General features: G+C 50.8%; 1 protein-coding gene across 3 annotated transcripts in view; it reads left to right on the top strand.

Annotated features, from left to right (window-relative positions):
- The window catches only part of PSD2 (pleckstrin and Sec7 domain containing 2), an 82477-nt gene that overhangs the window by 11234 nt on the left and 49325 nt on the right, over positions 1–21918 (top strand). For 2 of the 3 annotated variants that reach the window (XM_071758860.1, XM_071758858.1), the window contains exon 1: positions 9162–9264. The exons of the other annotated variant lie outside the window; for it this stretch is intronic. The gene's annotated coding sequence lies outside the window, so the exon portion shown is untranslated. Of the gene's footprint in view, positions 1–9161; positions 9265–21918 lie in introns of those variants that run through there. 3 annotated transcript variants of the gene reach the window in all.

Raw genomic sequence — 21918 nt, 5'->3', positions numbered from 1 at the left:
CTCCACTCCATCCCCCCCACCCCCAGCACTTTGGACCATGCCTGAACGAGCCCCCAGCCCTGGTGGGTTTTGAGAGAGAAGCTTTGATGCTTGAAAATGACAGCTGTGCAGGTCTGAGATGAAGGATTGAATTATCTGACTGATTAAAAATGTGCCGTGGCTTGGAAGATCTGATGAAAGAGAGGTGTGTGTGTGTGTGTGTGTGTGTGTTTGTGTTTGCACTTTAAAAAAAAAAAAAAACACCAAAAAAAACCCAGCTGGTGAAATGCAACAAACACTCTGAGCTGCTTGGAGCAGCAGCTTCTTAAGCTCAGCATCCTTTCCAAAGCTCCAAATCTGCTCCATGATACTCAGCTAAAACTAAAACTCAGCGTGGTTGTGGAGATAATGATTATTTAGACAGATGTCAGCAGTGGTTTAGGGAATGGAAATGGAGGTACAAGGCAGTGCAGGTGGGGAAACACAACTGCAGCCTCTCAGTCCCACACCAACCTCAGGCTGGGGAAGGATGAACCCTTCAGCTGGAAGCGTGGTTCCCATCCTCTGTGTCCATGGCACAAAGGGGCTTCAGGGATTCCAGCTCTGTGAGGATGAGCCTGAGATTTTTTTATAAACCAGAGCCCAGGTGAGATCAGCTTTAAATATCTGGAAGGATGGAGAAAGGCAGCTGGATCCCAGCTGTGCCCCAAGTGATGCAGCAGCAGCAGCTGTGTTCACACAGCAGGGGCAGTCACAGCCCTTCCAGACTTGTCCCTTCTTCCCTCCCACTCCCCATGTAGCAAATTTCCCCCTCCTGATCCCTCACAGAAATTTAGCTCTTCTAAGATGGAAGCATAATGAATGAAAAAAGAATTAAATTAAAAAAATGTCTTGTTGCAAATGAAAGATATTTTGTCAGCTCGACCATTTCACAGCTTCCTGTGGGAGTTTCACACAGGGGAAAAAATCAAGTCAGAAAGGTTCCAGGTGTAGTTTTTCATTCAGCATGGTCTTGTTCTGATAGTTGACTGAAATTGTTTGGTTTTTTTTTTTTTCTATATTGTTCTACTGCTCTTCATCTCCCTGCCTGCAGATCACTATCTTCCCCTGACTCCTAGCACAAAAAAAAAAAAAAAAAAAGAAACATTTAGCTATAACTAATTGTTTGACCAGAAATAGTCCTGGTTTAGTCTCTCAGCCCAGCCACTGAATAATTTGTTCTTTGTCCCTGGCAGTTCCATGACCTGTGAGGTGTCTGTAAAGGCTTCACCCACCCAGCTGTGTGCTCCCTGTCCCAGTTCCACTGGGAATTTCAGCCAGATTAAAAGCTACCCCAGTCCTGAGGGCACACACAGCTAATGGGAGTTGAGTGGCATCTCTGTCATCTCAGCATCCCCAAATGTCCCTTTTATTGACTCCTCATTAGCACCCTGGGGACACTCAGAGCTGGGGCTCCTCCTGGCAGAGGTTCCTGCAGGTCCCAGCCCCAGCAGCACTAATTCTGTCCCAGCACCTCCACAGAGGGGGGGCTCTGGCCTGAGGTTGCATCCAGGCACAGCTTCCATGTGCCTTAAAGGTGAGGAGGGATTCCTGGGATATGGTTAGAGAGGAAATGCTCCCCGGGGATGCAGACCTCGGCCCAAAATTTCTGCCATCCTTCCTCACTGGCACTAATCCTATAAACTCAGCAATCCCTGACCTGGGAGAGACAGGGCTCTCATCCCACCACTGAAGCATCTTGGTTTTCCCTGGTTTTTTGCTGTCTCAGGGAAAAGCAACTTTCTTCTCCTTTGTTCCCTGCCCCTTTTTGTCACTGAACCTCCCCAAAGGCACCAAACTCACCCCCTCCACCCAACTTCAGGCAGCACCCACGAGCTCTGAGCAAAATCCCCTCCAATCTATGCTGGCTCCAGGGCTGGCAGCATCCCCTGAGGAGTGAGAACCTGGCCAGGCTGAGCTGAAACCCCTGTAATTCCACAAGAGAAGCCTCCCAGAGCTGTCAGCACCCTGCACAACCTGCCTGCTGGGAGGAAGCATAAATTCTGCCCCACTCCAGGTCCCCAGCCTCTTTCCTGCATCGTGGTCGCAGGTGCCTGACAGTCAGTGCTGAGGTTTCAGCAGCTCACAGGGAGTCCAGGTGATCCCATTGGATTATGGCAGGCTCTGGGGAGATTCCTGCCCTGAGGACTGCTCCATCCAGCAGGCAGGATGCAGGGGATGCCACGACAGGCTGTGAGGATGCTCCAAAGATGAGGATGCAGTACTCAGGTTGCCAGGGCTGGCAGGGAGTCTTCCCAGAGGTGGACCTAGCAGATCCCTTTGGTTTAAGAAGGAAGGGGACTCCTTGGAGCTATGGATGGGATTTGGCCTTCAAGGCAAAGAGGAAGCTCTGTATAACTGGATGAACAAAGTTTTCAGTAGCACCCTTATGTGCATCTGTGCTTAAAATGTGGAGAAAAGAGTAGAATCACAGGATCACAGACTCATCCAGGTTGGAAAGGAGCTCTGGGATCATCAAGTCATTAATCATTGATCCACTTTCACTGTGGTTCCCAGCCCATGGCACTCAGTGCCACATCCAGGCTCTTCTTAAAAACCTCCAGGGATGGAGAATCCACCCCCTCCCTGGGCAGCCCATTCCAATGCCTGAGCACCCTCTCTGTAAAGAATTCCTTCCCAATATCCAACCCAAACCTCCCCTGGCAGAGCTTAAGCCCATGGCCTCTTGTCTGACTGAGAGTTGCCTGGGAAAAGAGCCCAACCCCCCCCTGGCTCCAACCTCCTTTCAGGGAGTTGTAGAGAGTGATGAGGTCTCCCCTGAGCCTCCTCCTCTCCAGCCTGAACTGAGAAAGGAAGTTGGGAAATTCTCCTGTCCATCGATGGCACACGCCTGACACATCCAAAATTCTCATTTTCAAAACCAAATTGTTCATCCTGAATAATCCCCAGCCACGCTGGCAAAGGGCTGAGCCACAGGACATCCCCAGCACCCAGGGCTGGCAGGACAGAGAGGTGGAGATGAGACCTTTAGAGGAACACAGGAGCAAAGTGGTGTTGGTTTGTTGGGAAAACCACTCCCTGCCTGGCACATCCCAGTTCCAGCTGCTGGAGACCACACTGGAGATGCTGGTGAGCTGGGGCAGTGCTGGGCTGGCTGCAGACACAGCTTTGCCTCCCTGGGGCAGCATTTAGGAGAAGCAGCACCCAAGGGATCCATGCAGAGAGCTCTGTGGGCACCTCTGGGAGCTTTGGGTGAAGGGATTGGAGCTGCTGACAGAGCTCAAGGACCTGCAGCCTTTTTGCCTCCAAACCATCATCAGCCTCTTCTGGCACGTGGCTCATCCTAACACACATCCCAGGGCTGCTCTTCCAGCCTGGATCAGGATGAGAAGCCCCAGGGCAGATCTATCCCTGCAGAGACTGCAGGATTGAACCCAGGGGCTGGACAAAAAACTGCTTGAGAGGGAAAGAAAATCCATGTTTGCTGAAGGACTCGTGCTGCTGCCAGTGATGCAGGCCTGGAGTCTCTAAAAGTGCTGGATGGGGATTTTCTGTCACCAAAAAGTCATGCAAAGTGAATTTGGTGCAATTCTGTACCAGAGCTCAAACCAACAGATAAAGGTGAATTGATTATTAACTCAGAATTAATGGTTGCTTAATGACCTAATTGCATTTGTTACGAGCAGAATGGAATCCCAAGTTGATAATATGGAGGCAAGGCACTTTAAAGTGGTAAATTTTCCTAAGTTGGGAACAATTACAAGCAATAAATGATCAGAGGAGAAAGTGAGACAAAATAATGTGTATTATAAATGGGGTTGCTTAAGAAAACTTTGATAGATTCTGTCTCCTCCACAGCATGAACACAATTTTCTAGTCATCAATGATATTCTTAGCTAAGAATCTATCATTGTTAAGGGAGAGAAAAGCAGAAATAATAATGGTAATAAAAAGCCCAAATAAACAAAGAAGGGATTTGGTAATAAGAGCTATGAATTAACTGTTAGAAATGCAGAAACCTGGAAGGGTAATTTGAAAGAGCAGTCAATGAAAATGGTGTTTACTAGCATTAAAAGAGTGTGCAAGGATGTGTACTTATATATATATATTTCAGGAAGAAAATAAATGCTTCTTGTTGGTGTTAGATGGAGGTGGTAGAGGAGTCTGCTCTGGTACTTCAAAAATAGAATTGTCCAGCCAAAGATTCCTAGCTCTGGAAAAAAGCAAAGTGATGGGTTTGTATCTTAGAGACTGTGGAAAGCTTCTTACTCCACCAGTCACCAGGCAGCAAATTAAATGGCAACCTGGAATGTTTCTACATATCTAGGACTAGAAAATTGAGAACATTGAAGAGTTTCATAAGACAGGGCTAAAAAAAATCCTGTTAGGGGGTTGATACTTCATAGAGATGAGTACCCAGGGCATTGGAGTGCGTTTGCACATTAAAATAAACAGAATAGGATGATGTTTGTTCAGGTGAGATGATGAGTGGCAGAGAGGAAGGGACTTATTTCACTGGAGTAGGATGAAACAGGGCAGAGAAGCTGCAGGGCCCTGGTAGAAGAGCAGCAGATTGGCCACTGGATCTCTCAGAGTTGGCTGAGGAAGCCCCAGGAGCAGAGGGCAGGTGGCATTTTGGGGGCCAGTGACTGAAGTTGCCATGGAGGCAGACAGAGAGGGAATGGAGTTACCATCCAGCAGCATCCAGCTTGCCTCCTGCCAAAACCTGAACTGCCAGGAATTCGGGCTCCCAGATTCCAGGCTGGGATTTCCCAAGCAGAAAATGCCTGCACTGGGCAGGAGATCAAAACCCTCCAGAGAACACTTGAGGTTTCTTCTGCATGCACGAGAGGGGGGTTAATCCTCAGGGAGGTTTCTCCTGTGCTGTGTCACCTTGGGGACACTGAGGGCACTGGAGAAGCTGTGGCTCTGCTGGGCTCTGGCCAGGCTGGACCTCAAGGCTGGGGCCTGGCCCAGAACCCAGAAAGTTCTTGAGGAGCTTGAAGAATGAACTGTGGTGCAAAACCCCCAGATTGTAGGGAAACACTAAATAAGTTTCATTTGAATGTATATCCAGGAGGACATGGTGAGGGGAACAGGTCACAGGCTGTGGGGAAAAAAAATATTCCAAAGGGAAAATGCTTGAAAGATCTGGGCTTTGGCATCCAAGAAGAGCCAAGGGTTGCAGGGTGACACAGGCTGGGAGTCATAGAATCCTAGAACTGACTGGGTTGGAAGGGACCTCAGAGCTCATCAAGTCCAACCCTTGATCCACTCCCCCCGTGGTTCCCAGCCCATGGCACTGAGTGCCACATCCAGGCTCTTTTGAAATATCTCCAGGGATGGAGAATCCACCCCTTCCCTGGGCAGCCCATTCCAATGGCTGAGCACCCTCTCCAGAAAGAAATTCTTTCTAATGTCCAACCTAAACCTCCCCTGGCACAACTTGAGACCTCTTGTGCCCTCTTGTCTTGCTGAGAGTTGCCTGGGAAAAGAGCCCAACCCCCCCTGGCTCCAACCTCCTTTCAGGGAGTTGGAGAGAGTGATGAGGTCTCCCCTGAGCCTCCTCTTCTCCAGCCTCAACACCCCCAGCTCCCTCAGCCCTTCCTCACAGGACTTGTGCTGGATCCCTTCACAGCCTCCTTGCTCTTCTCTGGACCTGCTCCAGCACCTCAATCTCCTTCCTGAGCTGAGGGGCCCAGAACTGGACACAGGACTCAAGCTGTGGCCTCCCCAGAGCTGAGCACAGGGGCAGTGAAGGTTTTTTTACTTGATTATCATGAACAGCTTCTGTACTGGAGGTCACATTTCAACCAGGCTTCCCAGAGCTCCCAGGACAAGTTGCTGGCTGTTAAAGACAACATCCCACAGCTCCCAACCTGGAGAAGCTCAGCATCTCCCCCAGCACCATCCCCAGACTGGTGGCACTGTCGTGTCCCAGTGGCCCCATCCTGTGCTCTGTAGGGTGTCCCCAGCTGCTGGCACACCCAAGGACTGCTGCACACTCACACAGAGGTGGGCACTTCCCATGGAACCTGCTATTCCCTTTCCACCTTTCCATCCTGACAAACCTGGCAGCATCCCTTCTGCCTGGAGAGGAGCTTTGGGCACGAGGTCTTTTGCTGCTGATCAGTTTGAAAGCATCATTCCTGTCACCCACTCCTCCTGCTCCCCCTGATGTGAACCCCATCTTTGCCATCTCAAAAATCTGCTCCAGGCCAGAATTTTCATGGCATCTTTTATCCAGAGCAAAGAGCTAGTTTGAAGTGTCAAGGGAAATGCAGCCAAAGGCTCTCAAGGGCTGACCCCCCTTTCTTTCCCCCCACAACCACCTCCATCACCCCCAAAGAGCCTGCAGCAAGCTCCTCAGAGGGCTCTCTCCTAATTCAGGCTTCCCCCAGCATGATTTGTACTGCAAGTCAGAGGATCCCAGCTGGGAAATCCAAGGGATTTCCTGAGAAAAACAGCTGTGGGAGGACACAGAAGCAAAATCGTTCCTGGGTGCATGGAAAGACTTGGAAAATGTTCAAAGGGAAAACGAAGGAGAAGGCTGAGCAGCACCCAGGGGTGTCCTCGTGTGCCACAGGAGAAGGGCATGGTTGGAAAGCTGCTTGTAACAGGGGTGCAGAATTCCCAGTTTTGGCACTAAGCTGCAGTTAAAGGCAGATTTTAGTTGTCAGGTGAAGTCAACAGACCCTGTGGGGTAAATCATAGAATCACAGAATTGGTTGGGTTGGAAGGGGGAGCAGATCTGAGGCTGCAGAGCAGCCTGGAAGCAGCCTTGGAGCTCAGGTTTATCCATGGATTCTGTGGGAGAATGTGACCTCAATTAATGTCAGGATCACAAGTTCCCATCTTTTTTCCAGGTGTTTGAGTCACCCACCAGCCTAGCTGGAGTGTTTCCATGGTCACTTCTGTGCCTGTGGTGTGATCCATGCTGCTTATTCCTGATGCCTGGAAGGCTCCAAGATGTGTGCTGGGATTTGGTTGGAGCTCGAGTGTCCTGGTGGCAGTGTGGAAGGGAGGTGGCCTTTCCCTAGGATGCTCCTCATTCCCCAGGGATCCCAGGTGACAAATGGCACCTGCACCTCCACACCTGGGCATGCCCCAGGTTGCTGTAGTGTAGGAGTTCTCTTAATTAAAAAAAAAAAAAATATTGTGACACACACAAGACATTTAACACTGAGCTATCTGGAATCCAGGAAAAATATCCATGTTCTGTTCCTCTTAGGAGTGTCTCATAAATGCTAAGGACAAGAGATTCCCTCTGCTAAAGGGCTGAGAGGAGGTTTCTCCCTGAGCCCAGCTGTTGATTTGCTCATTCCCAGAAGCAGTGATTGATAACCCAGTTATTTGGAGCCCTGCTAGTGGAAGTATTCTTAGAAACTAGAACCTCATTTTCTCATGCTGCAAAATGTCACTTCCTAGGAGTGGATGTGCAGAAATTGGATTTTGTTACTTGCTTTCAGACCCAAAGAGTACAAAAGACTGATGAATATTGATTGTGCTTTATTTTAGAAAAAAAAATAAATATTTTTTGTTGTTAAAGCACCCTGAGCTGATAATGGAACTGATCAGATGGAGGAGCAGGAGAGAATTTTGTAGTGGCATAGGATGATCTTTGTCTCTTGGACAGAAGAATCCTGAGGGTGGTTAAGGGTCCCACACCTGGATTTTTCCAGCTGCCATGTCCATGACCCATTCCCTGTGTCTCCCAGCACAGTAACCTTCATTCACACTTGCATTTGTTGGATAACTCGTGGGTCTGGCTGCAGGGTGGCTCATTACATGCTTCATTTCCCATGCTATCCCTGGCAAACATCCCCGTGTGCTGGGATGGGGAGATCCCTCCTGGAAGAATCTCTGGCTGTGTTCTGCTGAGCTGCTCCAGGACATCAGTTCCTGCTTGGATGTCTGGCCATGCTCTGGGATTCTATTTGCCCTCTGATCCAGTGGGGTGAAGCTGCTGGGAAAAGCTTTCCCAGAGGCCTGGAGATCTGGGAAGAGGTTTTCTCCAGGGAATCAGGAACATGCACCTGGAATCAGACACCAAGCCCCATCCCGGGGCTGCTCTCTGCATCTCCCCTGGGAGCTGTCAGGAGGGAGGATGGGGCATGGATGTGTTGCTGGGGGGCACAAAGCTGAGGGGGAGCAGGCATCAGATGGGTGAGCATCCTGGGTCACCACCACAACCTGGGTGATCCCAGGAGAAGGATCCTGGTGGCTGGGTGCTGGCTCAGGCTGAGGGATCACTGGGGCTCAGCTGGGCAACCTGAATTTGGGGAGAGCACCCACCACCTCACCTCTGCTCCCTTGGAAATCCCTCTGGGGTTCCAACCACCAAATGGCCAAGGGGCAGCTTGTTCCCTGGGGCACTGGGGCAGCACGAGGAGGCAGGGGGGCCCCAGAGCAGGCAAAGGGACCCCCACACCATGTCCCCAGCTCTCTTGCTGGGCCAGATGCCTGGGTGAGCATCTCTGCGAGGCATTGCCTCCAGGCACAAGGGCTGTGGAGCTGGAGAGGTGTCAGCCTTGCCAGAGAGGGTCCCAGTGATGGTGGGGATGGTTCTGGACTGAGCTCAGGAGGCAGAGCACATTGGGTATGGGGTGGGATAGGATGGGATGCAGTGGGCTGGGATGAGGCAGGGTGCCCAGAGCAGGGAGCCGGCAGCCCTGCAGTGCTGAGCTCTGCACCCAGCAGGGGTGGGTCCTGGAGGCATCCCCAGGGCTGCACATCTGGGTGTGGAAGTGCATCCCTGCCTTTGTCAGGATTTCAACCCCAAACTTCAAGCTGCTCTCAGCAAGAAGGGAGGTGACTGACAGGCAGGAAGCAGACCCCCAGCACTCTGGAGGTGCAAATGGGAGCGTGGGGTGTGGTTGGCAGGTGCTGCACAGCCCGAGTGATGAGGGCAGCATCCCAGCCAGGGGCTGCTCCTGCCCTGGGCTCCTCTGGGGGCTTTGCGAGCGAGGGCTTTATTCCATCTTTTTTTTCCCCGAGTCCATTCAGCATCCCTCCCTGCCTCCTCCCCCTCTCCCCGTCCCTCCCACCCTGCCAGATCCCCAGCAGCCTCTTGACACCTTGGGGGAAGGCTGGGAGGTGGAACCATCGGCAGCGAGAGAGAGGGAGAGGGAAGCGGATAACGGGGAGGTGGAAGGAAGGTGGGGAGGGGGAGGTTCGGGGCCACTCCTCACACGGGGGGACTGCAGCTTCTTTTGCGTGGATTGTTGAAGAGAAAAGGGAGCTGCGTTTGTGGAGGGACCCAAAAATAAAGAGCTCGTTGCTGGGGTAAGTGCAAAGCTGAGCTCCCCTCCTCTCATTGTCTGGCAGGCATCGATCCCCCCATCCTGTTGTGTGTAGTTGTAGCAATTTTGGTTCTGATTCGGGTTATTTGGTGCAGCAGCAGCTGCAGGGGCAGCTGCCGGAGTGTGGGTGTCCCCTGTGTGTGTGTTGTGTGTGTGTGAGAGTGTGTGTGTGTTGTGTGTGTGTGTGAGAGTGTGTGTGTGTTGTGTGTGTGTGTGAGTGTGTGAGAGTGTGTGTTGTGTGTGTTGTGTGTGAGTGTGTGTGTTGAGTGTGTGTGTTGAGTGTGTGTGTGTTGTGTCTGTGTGTGTTGTGTGTGTGTCTGTGTGTGAGTGTGTGTGTGTGTGGTGTGTGTGTCTGTGTGTGTGGTGTGTGTGTCTGTGTGTGTGGTGTGTGGTGTGTGTGTGTGGTGTGTGGTGTGTGTGTCTGTGTGTGTGGTGTGTGTGTGAGTGTGTGTGTATGTGTTGTGTGTCTGTGTGTGTTGTGTGTGTTGTGTGTGAGTGTGTGAGAGTGTGTGTGTGTGTTGTGTCTGTGTGTGTGTTGTGTGTGAGTGTGTGTGTGGTGTGTGTGTCTGTGTGTGTGTTGTGTGTGTTGTGTGTGTTCTGTGTGTGTGTGTCTGTGTGTGTGAGTGTGTGTCTCTGTGTCTGTGTGTGTGGTGTATCTGTGTGTGTCTGTGTGTCTGTGTCTGTGTGTGTGTCTGTCTGTGTGTGTGTGTCTGTGTGTGTGGTGTGTGGTGTGTGTGCATGTGGAAAGCTGCCCCTTCTCTGACAAGACACTGACACATTTCCAGCTCTCGGTGTGCTGTTACAGCCTGCTGGGCACACAGGCACACACCAAACCCTCTCAGCTCTCCCTGATTTTCCAGTCCACTCCTCCCTGCAATCAGTGACACAGGAGGGCTGCTTGGCAGCCAAAAATTAAAAGGGGGGGCTCTGAAACCCCAGTGCCCGTTGGTAGGGAGCTGCTCGCCTTCATCCCGAGCCTGACACGTTCAGTGTTATGTTTTATAACAAAGCTACATTTAAAGATCAATCCGGCTGTGGTTATTGCATCCAAATGACACGGTTGTCATGGAGATGGTACAGGGAAGCTGAAGTGAGCTGACTGCATCTGGACTGGAGTGGGGCTTCAGTGCTGGGTGAGATCCTGCCTTGCCTCCTGGGGCTTTTTGTCTCTGCTAGGTGACAATTTCTTCTCATCTTGAACGAGGCAGCAGCATATTAGAGGATTTAGAGGTCGAGCTGCCGGGTAGGGTGTGCGTTGCCCCCTTTCTGAGCTCTGTTATTATTGTAATTGCTGTATTAGTGTCTGCATCAACCTGAATCCCTTCCACGAGTCCGGGGAGGAGGCAGGAACGGGAAGGACAGGGAGTTTGCAGAGCACACAGCTTTTTGGAAAAAGCCCCCAGCCATGCTCACACCTCCCTGCTGGCTCCCCCAGCTTGAGGGGGGGACAAAAGGGAAAGGATTCACTGATTTTAGCTTCCATTTTCCTGCCTCAACTTTGAGCCAGTCACCTGCTCATCTCTGTGGCAGGGGAATGGCATTTGGGTTTGTTGTTTTTTTTTTTTGTTTTTTTTTTTTTTTCTTAATATATTTGTTTCTTTTGCAACTGGTGATATGAATGTGTTGGCAGTTGGGAAAGAAAATCCATAATTTATGAGAATGAAATTTTTTCTGCCTAAGGCTAGCTAGAATACAAAGAGTAGATCTGTGGGCAGGGCATCTTGTATGTTACAGATGTGTATTTCTCTAGCAGCTGGGAGTAAATCACACTATTGTGCTCCTCTTCATTATTTTTGGGTGTTAGCCTGGCTGTAGTCAATATTTAATCCCAGCTCATTATGTGCTTGCATAATAAACGTGCAATTTGGAGCCTAACTTTACATCTACAAAAAGCTTTGGGAATTCCTGTGGCATTGTCTCCACAAATACAATTTCACCCTTTTTTCTCTGAGATCAAGCCTATTGTGGGGATGTAAATAAAGTAAAAGGCAGGGGTGGAAATAAGCCCATCAGGATGGCAGTGCTTCTCTAATTGTGCCACTAAACGTAAGAGAGAATTAATTACTAGGATAAACAGAGCTTTGTAGTTGTTGGATCAGGGAAATATTTGCATGGAGTTCCAGGCCTGCATTCTAGTAGCTAGAATTATGGCTTAAATTCCCTCTTGCCAGCAGATAATGTTTTTAGCCAAGAGTGTGGCATATTATCATTAGATATTTTTTGTATTAAAAATATGCTAAATCCCCGTGTCCTTGTCAAATTGTCCTTTGCAACTGCTCCAAAGTGTGTGATTCAGCTAGGATTTTCTTTAATGTGATTTTCCTTCTCCAAGTCCAAGCAAACAATGGATAAAGTCTAAAAGTGGGCAGCTGAGCCCAGAGGGGAAGTTGGAGAGATGGCTGACTCACAAAATGGATGGTTCTCATTTTGTCTCTTCTTTCCCCCTAAAACTTAGACACAAGTGGAGTCGAAGTGGGTGGTTTTCCTTGGAGATCCCCTTGGATTCATGAGGCTGGCAGAAAAGTAGTTCTGAATTAATAGTGAGTTTTCCCCCTGCCTCAGCACATCATCACTCTTCAGTCCTCCCTAGGACAGGGCTGTGCTACACTTTGGGGCAACTGAGGCTTGGTGTGCTCAGGAGACCAGCATCCAACACCTTTTTTTCATCCAACAACAAGAGACATCATCCGACACCTTTTTTTCCCCCTTCTTCCACGGATTTTCCCAGAGAGGAAAATTCCCCAGGCTGTTGTTGCCAGAAGCTTCAGCCCAAGCCAGGAGCTGCCACGAGGCATGTGGCAAACCACCACGTGGAAAGGACTGAAGTGAAAAGTCTCCTGGGAAGTCTGGAGAACTTTCTCCATCTGTGGAGTTGCCCTGGGTGGTGTCAGGGGTTCTGCCCAAAGCTGGAACTGGTCCTCTTTGCCAGAGGGAACTGGAAAGGCCTCCTCTGCTCAGCCTCAGCCTCTCGGGGCTGCTGGTTGATAAAGTCTCTGCTGTGGAAACATCTCCCTGCAAGAAGGAAAACATCCTCCTCAGCTCTGCAGCAGGAAAATGTCTTTCCCAGGGATGTGCCAGGATGGGCTTCCTGGGACACTCAGTGCATCCAGGGGTGCCAAGGAGTGGAACCTTCCACACCTGAGCCTCAGGATGCTTTCCTGTGGTAGTTATGGTGCAGGAATCATAGGTGAGAGGAGCAGTTCTGGGTCTCTCCCTCTTTTCCTCATGGCTTGGGGAGGTGGCTGGCAGGCTGGGCTCAACAGTGCAGAGGCACTTGGACAGGAACCACCTCACCCTTCATCCTCACTGCTGTCCCTTTGTCACCTACAGGAGCCCTGGGAGGGGAATGGATGCTCAGAGAGGTCCCTGGCTCTGCCTTTCCTGACCCTGGGCAGCATCTTGTCCTGATCAAGTCCCAGATGGGGACACCAATGACTCCTTCTTTAAGGCCAACACATCTCCTCTTCCTGGAGCAGCTCCTTGCACCAGGCAGGGCAAGAGAACTCAGGGAGCTGCAGCAGCCTGAGCAGAGCCAGGGCAGCTGAGCCTGAGCCCCTTCTTGTGCTCTCCATGCTTTTTCTGGGCCCTGGGCTTCATCCTGACACTAGACACATGGTTTGTGTCTGTCTCTTCACTACTTACATGTCCTCCCCTCGTTCCTATTCCTCTTTCCCATTGCTCCACATCCTTCCCTCCATGGTACAAGAAGCTGAGGTGGAGGAGCTGGGGCTGGCAGGGGGCTCAGGTTCAACCTTTCTGCTGGAAGGCTGTTGATCTGCAGGAACAGCTGATCCCCTTGTCCTGGGCAAAAAATCCTCTTCCCACTGGGAACTGGGAAAGGAGACCATACCTGGAGGCTGTCTCCCAAATGGGAGGCATCCCATCCAAACTGGTCAGGGAGTTATCTTTGTGGTAACCAGCTCAGGAACACTTTCCATCATCTCCTCCTGAATCCTCTTCTTCTCTGGAGCATCCTGAATGGCTCCCAAAAAAGAGGATGTGGGAGAGCTGCTCTGTCACTGCCAGCTGCCTTGGGACACCTCACCAGGGCTCAGGGAAGGGACAAAGATTCCCTTTCAAACAGGATGGGCATGGGATTCATCCCAGCGTTTTCTGCCTTCCTTTACACCATGGGGTTCCCAGGATTATCTCCCAAAGCCTCCACTGTGGCAAAGTCCTAATCCACTGGGTTTGTGTCTCCTGCTCTCCTCATCAGGAGCCTCCAGCTTTAAACCTGTTGTGAGTGTGGCAGGGACATGGTGGGGACAGAAGCACTCCAAGGGCTCTGGATGAAGTGGAGTTGGTGGCTTCTGTGCTCACTTCCCAGCCTCAGCCTCCCAGCCAGGTGATGCAGCTGAGCTCCTCATCTCTCTGTGGCCTCTCTGGGATGGAGAAGCAAATCCCTGCTCAGAACAGAAACCCTGCAGGTCCTCATGAATCCTTTTTAGGGAGGTGGAGCCTGGGCCTCTGAGCTCTTCTCATCAGCATCCAGCACAAAAATGTGCATCAGCCCCAGGTGACTGATGAGCTGCTGCCTCACCAACCCTCCTGCAAAACCCAGAGAAAGAGATGGGAGCTCAGCCACCCCTCCAGCTTCTCCTCTCCTTTATTTTCTGGATCTGACCCAAATCTTTTTTTCTTTAAAAAATCCCCTAAAAAAAAAACCCACCAAAAAAACACCTTGTAGATGCTCTAATAACAAACAAAGTGAAAGGGTTTAAAATTTTCTTTTCAGTTTTTATTTTCTGGATTCGTTTTCGTGCTCCAAAGTCAGAGAATAAAGCTCAGCTCTTGGGACCCTTTTTTTATTTTTATTTTTTTACACTGGGATTTGTTTTCAACCCAGCTGCTCAGTACTTTCAGCACGAAAGCACAAATGCATTTCAAAATCCCAAATCTGGGTAAGATTTCCCTGACCTGTAATTGCACTTTTCGGCCAATGAACAATTTTTCCAAAAAATTTCACCCAGTTCTGGGAAAGATCCGAGGGCTGGAGCAGCTCTGCCCTGAGCCAGAGGAGGATTGGGGGTGCTCAGCCTGGAGAAGGCTCCAGGGAGACCTCAGAGCATCTTCCAGTGCCTGGAGGGGCTGCAGGAAAGCTGGGGAGGGACTTGGGAAAAGGGGGAAAGGTTTCAAGCTGACAGAGTAGAGATTTGGGTTAGATTATGAAAAAATGCTTTTCCCTCAGGGCAGTGAACCCCTGGCTCAGGCTGCCCAGAGAACTGTGGCTGCCCCATCCCTGGAATTGTTGAAATCCAGGTTGGATGGGGCTTGGAGCAGCTTTATCCAATGGGAGGTGTCCCTGGCCATGGAAGGGGGGTTGGAATTGGGTGACCTCTGGGATCTCTTCCACCCCAAAGCATTTGGGGATGAGTTGGACACATGGAGCAGGAGGGGCTGACATCTTCTCCAGTTCTCCCACAGCCTTTCCCAGTTGGGGTCCTGGAGCAGAACTGTTTCCCCATGGCATCCCCTGGCAGAGGGATGGATGAGATCTGCACTCAGAGGGGCTCCCACTCCAGAGTTTTTCCCCCAGGTGGGGAAAAACCTGTTTTTTTCCCAGGTTTGCTCCTCAGGAGGGCACTGGGCACCCAGGAAAAAGAAGGGGATGGAGGCAGACTGGGACCTGAGGATTTTGAGCACTTTCTAGGAAGAAAAGCAATCAGGTTATGGACACAGCTTGACCAAGCAGGACACAGGGGCTGGGGGAGCAGAGGTGGTTTCTGGCAAGAAGGGGATGCACAGTGCAGGGAGATTCTGCTAAATTAAAATATATGTATTTGTCTTTACTGGTACAACAGAAGCTAGGGGAGCAGGCAAGAGGAAAGTGAGAAAGCTTTATTTAATTAGATTATGAGGCCCCAAAGGCTTCAGACTCATAAAAAAAAAAAAAAAAAAAAGAAATTATTTTTGTAATTGAGGATGGGGTTTCTGCCAAGTGCTTCTTTAATGAGTATTTAGGTTTTATCTTATAAGTTACCAACATGAGGCAAGGGCAGCAGTTGGAGCCAACCCTCACCAGAGTCCTCAGCTTGCTGAAGCAGGAGCTGCTTGCCTGCAGCTGAGTGTGCTGCTGAGCAAAGGGCATCCATCCTCTGCCCATCCTTTGGCCATTCCAGGTTGTTTATTCCTGTCTGTTGAGATTCTCTCAGCATTAAAGCTCTCTGTGTTCATCAGCTCCCAGGAGGCAGCTTTAGGTGGGGCAACTGAGGCAGCAAACAATCATCAGGGTGTTTTTCCTCCCAGCAGTGGAGAGGCTCAATTTGCAGCAGCACTTAGGGCATCCTTGGATGGATCCTTCCGAGGGTCCAGCAGGATGGGGCTGTGGCACTGCTGGTCCAGGGACTCCTGGCCTTTGCCAGGTGGAGGGACAGCCTGGGCTGGTTCTGCCCTGAGGTCCAAAGGTTCCCTGGACTCCAGGCAGTCACAGCCAGGCAGTGGAACTGGTCACAGGCATGGCAGGTGACAAACAGGGTGTCCCTGGGCCACAGCTGGCCTGATGCCCTCAACAGGGATGGGGGCTGGGGGCTTCTGGGCTGAGAGACCCTCTGCCAACACCCTGCCTGGGATTTGGGGTGCTGGGGTGGCCTGGTGTGATCTGAAGGTCCCAAGCCTGAAGGTCTCTCCTCTGCTGGTCTTTGGTGTCCTTTGCTCTCCAGCACAGCCGTGAGCCCCTGCTGAGGTGTGTGCTGGTGGCCCTGGGGCTGGTGTCACCTCCAGAAGAGCCATTTCTATGGAAAGACTCTTTCCTCAGCACCTCTGTGTCCTGGGCACCTCCCACTCTGCCCCTTCCAGTCCTGAGAAATGAATCCACCTCTCTCCCAGCCCTTCTGCCCCTCCTTCCTCCCTCAGCCTCATCAGCCTCCTGGTCCCCATCACCCCTGGCAGGAGCTGGGGCTCTCAGCAGCTCCCATCTGGGATGTCTTGAGCCCAGCAGTGGAGGAAAGCTCCCAGAAGCAGAAAAGCATCCCACTTGCCTGCCAGCCCAGGCTCAGGTTTAGGCTCCATCTAATTAAAAGCTGTTTGGAAAGGATTAAGGCAGGTAATGAGCAGTTGAAATACTCAGCTCCTGTGTTACAGGCAGGGGTTCTGAAAGGCACAGAAGTGCCTGGCCACAGGGCACTGGAGGCCTCTGCTAATCATTTATTAACCCTTTATAAACTATATAAAACCCTTTGCAGCACAGCCTGACCTTCCTGTGCCTCGGATGGGAATTATTCCCCACCCCCAAGCCACGAGATTGTCTTGAAAGAGCAAGAGATTGTTGTCCCAAACTTTTGGAGCTGCCTCCTTTGGTCCCTTTGAGCTCTGGCATTCTCCAAGCTTCCTTCCCAGTCATTTTTGCCTGTAGGAAGTTGAGTGTTCAGGTGTGGCTTCAGGAATCTTGGATTTCCCACTGTGATATCACCAAGAGGAGACCCTGCGTTACCTGCTGGGAGTGTTGGACCAGAGCTACCTGGGGAGCAGGAGCAGAGAGGAGCAACCCCAAGTGAAACTCAGGAGAATTGGATGTGCAGCATCCCAGCAAAGTCCCAGCCTGAGGGCAGCACCTCAGATGCAGGGGTTTTACTGGTGCTGCCAGCAGACTGAGAGTAAGAACACAGCCACAAACCCACAGCAGCTCCTGGGAGGTGTAGGGCATCAACCTCTAGCAGAAACCTGTGCTTTAATGGCCTAGAAGGGTTTTGTAAACACAACCAGAATGGAGGGGAACCCCCTGCTCTCCACCTGACAGCAAACTGTGAGGAGTGCACCCTGGTGATGTGGTCCTGTTCATTTTGCACACTATGAAAATCACAGCTGTCCAGTCTCAGCTGCACAGTGTGCTCCCAGGCTCTGTGCTCCTCCTCTCACCATGCCACGGGGGCATCCAATGAACCAGGATGAGCAGTGGTCATCTCCTGAACCTTTATTTCATCTTTACAACACCCTTCTTCCTGGCTGGCTCCTCTGGCCTCTCCGTGCATCACTGAAGAGTCAGCCCAGCATGTAATTCACCAGTTCCCAAAGTCACCTCCTGATGCCTAAATGTGATGATGCTCTAAGGAGCAGGAGAAAAGCCCTGAGAACTCTAATTTAAAAAAGATAAAGTGACCTACAGGAGGCTGGGGTGGCAACTCTCCTGTAGCCTGGGCACAAGGTGTAGTTCAGGGAGTCTTGCACACTGTGGGGTCAGGAGAGCCTCTGGATCCAAGGGGTATTTAAACAATTCATTGTCCTGATGCAATCACAGCAGCCTAAAGGTGCTTTTTGCTCTTATGGAAAAGAAGCATCCCTGATAGAGCTCTGCTCCTTCATGGGAGAAAATCACACTCCTCTTGGAGTCCAGCACCTCCATCCAGGGCAGACCCATCCTCTGCACAGCAGCTGCCAAATGGCTACAGCAGGCTCATTTTTTCAAGGCACCTCTGCTTTGACATTTCCTGCCATTCAAGGTATCCATACTTTGGGGAACCATTCTTAGAATCACAGTATCATTTTGGGTCGGAAAAGACCTTCGGGATCAAGTCCAATCATTTGGGTCGTGTTGGGAAGTGATGCCCCTGGGGGCTGTCAGGGTCCTCAGGACAGCAGGAATCCAAAAATGGAGAAACGTGCTCATAAAATCTCCTCATTTTTCTCTGAATTCCCTGGAAGCACAGCAGTATGGTCTGGATCTGCTTTGAACTGGCTGTGGGAAGGAAAAAGACAATTTTCAGGCTTCAGGGAAGTGTGTTCCTCCCTCATTCTCTGGGCTGGGAAACACAGGGGAAGGGTCTGCAGCCCAGGGGTGCTGGGCAGTGCTGGGCAGGGGGCTGCTTTTCTAAAAAAAAAGTGTCTGCAATGTCACCATCAGCAGCTGGGACTGCTCTCCCAGGCTGTGGAGGTTTGGGCAGTGAACACCAGAGTGCAATTTGCTCACTGTAACTCAGATTTCTTCTAGAGATCAAATGCAGCTTTTCTGCTGGCTCTGAAGAGGGCCTGGGGCTGAGCTCAGCTGGAGGAGGATCCACTTGGGTGAGATGAAACCCACCCCCCCCCAAAGTGCTTCACCATGTGCTGAGCAAGTTTTGGCATAGTTAAGTCCTGACCAGCATCTCCTGTTGCCATGGCAAAGAAAACAAGAGCTTACAACATCCTAACAGAGCAATGAAATCCTGCTTTTTCTGACCTTTTCTGTCATTTCCTTGACTCTCTGCACCTGGAGACTGAGCTAGACAGGTGATGGACCAACCAAAAATGTTGGTGAGCCCCAGAGCTTTCTTCTTGAGGGAAAAATAGTGGGGAAGAGGGTGGTCATGCAGAATGCACACCTTTGCCAGCATGATTCCAAGCCAACAGAAGTCCAGGGATCATTTGTGTTCCTTTGGAGCAGGAGGATTTACTTAACCCTCTCTTCCTTTGTAGGAATGTTTCCTGCAGTTTTGAAAGGAAGTTTTTGGTCTAAAGCAAAGAGAAAATGGTGAACTGCAGAACTGGGGAACTCAGAGGTTGAGGATTCACCAGGAAAAAGGCTGATGCTTGGTCTGAGAGGAGATGATTTTCCTAGGGCACTGTCCTGTTTGTTCCCTGACTCCAGTTTTCTTCCCAAATATCTGGCTTTTTCCTGATGACAGATGAAAATCCCTTCCTATCAGATCTTATTTTCTCAGGCCATTCCTTGCAGGTCCTCTGGGCAAAGAGCTTTATGCCCAAGCAGATCTGATAACTTCAGTGGAAACCCCATGTTTTGTAGGGAAGTTCCAGCCCTGCCAGGAAATCTCCAGGGAAATACATCTCAGTCTGATTGAGGAGAGAGGCCTGAGGGAATATGTTCTCCCTTTCCTTCACAGGGATACCAGTAAAAAAATTCCCACTGATGTTAAAGTTCTTCACCTGTTTGATGTCCAAAGTGGGCACGAGTGGATCCCATCTGAGGCTTTGCTGCCTGGAGTCAGCTGGAGGGCTCAGTTCCATATGGAAAATCTCTTGACCTCCTCCAGCAGTCTTTCTGGTCTTATCACAGAATCATAGAACTGGCTGGGTTGGAAGGGACCTCAGAGCTCATCAAGTCCAACCCTTGCTCCACTCCCCCCGTGGTTCCCAGCCCATGGCACTGAGTGCCACATCCAGGCTCTTTTGAAATATCTCCAGGGATGGAGAATCCACCCCTTCCCTGGGCAGCCCATTCCAATGGCTGATCACCCTCTCCCTAAAGAAATTCTTTCTAATGTCCAACCTAAACCTCCCCTGGCACAACTTGAGACCTCTTGTGCCCTCTTGTCTTGCTGAGAGTTGCCTGGGAAAAGAGCCCAACCCCCCCCTGGCTCCAACCTCCTTTCAGGGAGTTGGAGAGAGTGATGAGGTCTCCCCTGAGCCTCCTCTTCTCCAGCCTCAACACCCCCAGCTCCCTCAGCCTCTCCTCATTCTGGGCATGAGCATCTTCAGAGTCAGGGTTTGTGCTACCTGGCCATGGGTGCCTTGGTGGGGAAGCTGCAGGGAGCCCTCCAAGGAGTCCAAGGCTTGGACATGCAGGATCAGGGATCTAAGGGGCAGACAAACCCCAGTGTCTGCTGTGTCACTGGTGGGACTTCTGCCTTCCTGTGGCTCTGGATGGGCTTTTAAAGGAGCCTATTTCAGGAGGATTACAACATACTGTCTAGAAGAGAGGGATGGACCTGAAGTTCCATGTCCATCAGTCTCCTGCACCTTCCCTCTCAAGCTCACGTTTCTCCCGGGGAACACACAGCTCCCTGATCCATATTTTTGGTGGAAGCTTCAGCAATTCCTTCCACCCAACAAGTGATGGTGCAGTCCAGGCTTTCACCTCCAGGTTGTCACTGTTTCCTCTGTGAAAAGAACAGTCAGGTTTGCAGGATGCTTACACAGGGCCAGAGGAAGGCTCAGTAGCCAAGGTACCACTGGAAGGAGAGGAATACATGAAAAATGCTAAGTACCTGGTTTTATTTCCCCCCTTTGAGTAACTGCAAAAGAATGCAATCAGGAAAGCTCTTAAAATCTTTAAGTCTCAGTTTTATTGTCTTCTATAAGCAAAAAACCTGCCATTTTTTCCCCAAGATGAAGTTTTGCAAGAGTCTTTTGGAGCCGAATGTGTTCTAATTGCTCTGGGGCCTCAAATAAAAATTCACAATAAGGAGCTGTAGGATTTAGCTTCAAGGAAAAGTCTGTTCCATGCAGAGTGACTTCTGATTATCCACGGGCATTTTTTTAGCATGTAGCTGGTTTATTTTAGACTGTGGGTTTTGTTTTATCTACATTGGAAAGCCACCAGGACCTGCAGTTTAAATGGTGAGTGATGGATGGGAACCCCATGAGCAGTGAGCACCCAGGGGCTGCATGAAGCAGCACTATCAGCAGCTCAGATTTCCTTGTTGAACCATGGTTTTTTTTAGCCCAAATGGGTGCTGGCATGAAGTAGCACCCTGCCAGGAGACTCTCTGGCTCTGGCACAGGCAGGCTGGTCCTGGTGGCTCTCCAAAGCCTGGTCTGGGGTTTCCATAGCACTTTCTGGCCCTTGCCCACTCCAAATCCCTCCCAGAGCACCAAGACTTGGGGGTGTGGGTGTGAGCAGAGAGGGCACAGCCCTGATCCCTGTGGGGGATGTCCAGTCCCTCCCTTTCTGGAGCACATTTCTCACCCCACTGCACTTCCACCAGGTTTCCAGCAGCAAGGCAACCCCAAAGCTGAGTGGTTTGCCCTGTCTCAGAGAGGCTGTGCAGGGATTTCCCAAATCACCTCTGAGACTGCAACTAAAACTGCCAGGATCCCTCTCACCTCAGGCAGATGGATCCCATCTGGATCTCCAGAGGAAGGGACATCTCCACGGGCTCATGGTCACGGGAAGAAGAAACATCCCCACTTAAACTGGGACTCTGGGTGGGACGTGGGCAGACATGAACTCTTTGTTGTTACACAGGATGGGTAATGTCACTCCACTGGGTGTTGGGGGACCCGTTCTGGTGGTCCAGCAGGTGCTGGGAGGACAGGGAAGGGATTTACGGAGTGAAGTTGAAGGTTGTGTGGTTAGGGAAGGGAGCAGGGAAGTGCTGTGTCCCTCACACTGCCCACTTTTCTTTTTATCCTGCCTTGGAGCCCACATCTGGCTGAGAACCCAGCCCAGCTCTGTTCTGAGCCCCTGGTCTGCAGCAGAGAGATTGGAGGGGAGCTGAAGCTTGGTGTCCCCAGGGAGGGACAGATGGAGAGAGCAGGGGGCATTAGTTTGGTGCTGTGTAAGTTTTTTTATGTGCCCACACCTTGAGTTCACTGTGCAGTGCTGCTTTCCTCTTCTCCAGGGTGTAACAGAGTAATGGAAGTGATGGAGTTAAAGAAAATCCAGAGAAAAGCAGTCAGAATGCTCAGGGCAGAGGAAAAGCTGGAGAAGAAGAGGCTAAGAAGGCAGGGGCTGGAGAGGAGAGGCTGGGAGGTGATATGACTCAAGTCTTCAAAACCCTATCAAAAGAAGCCTCTAGCCCGTGGAAAAATAAATGAGGATTTTGACAGTGAGAAAGGTAAAAAAGTTTTGCTTTTCAGCTGTGTTGGAAGGGCAGAGGTCAGAGCAGAGACACAAGAAGGGGTGATGTGATTCAAACCAAAGAGCCACAGCTGTGATTGATCTCCCCATCTCCCTTTGGCTTTCCCTCCTCAAAGAAACCTGACT

The sequence above is a fragment of the Heliangelus exortis genome, chromosome 15 (assembly GCF_036169615.1).
Source record: "Heliangelus exortis chromosome 15, bHelExo1.hap1, whole genome shotgun sequence".
NCBI lineage: Eukaryota > Metazoa > Chordata > Aves > Apodiformes > Trochilidae > Heliangelus > Heliangelus exortis.
This window is presented reverse-complemented; position numbering and strand designations above follow the sequence as displayed.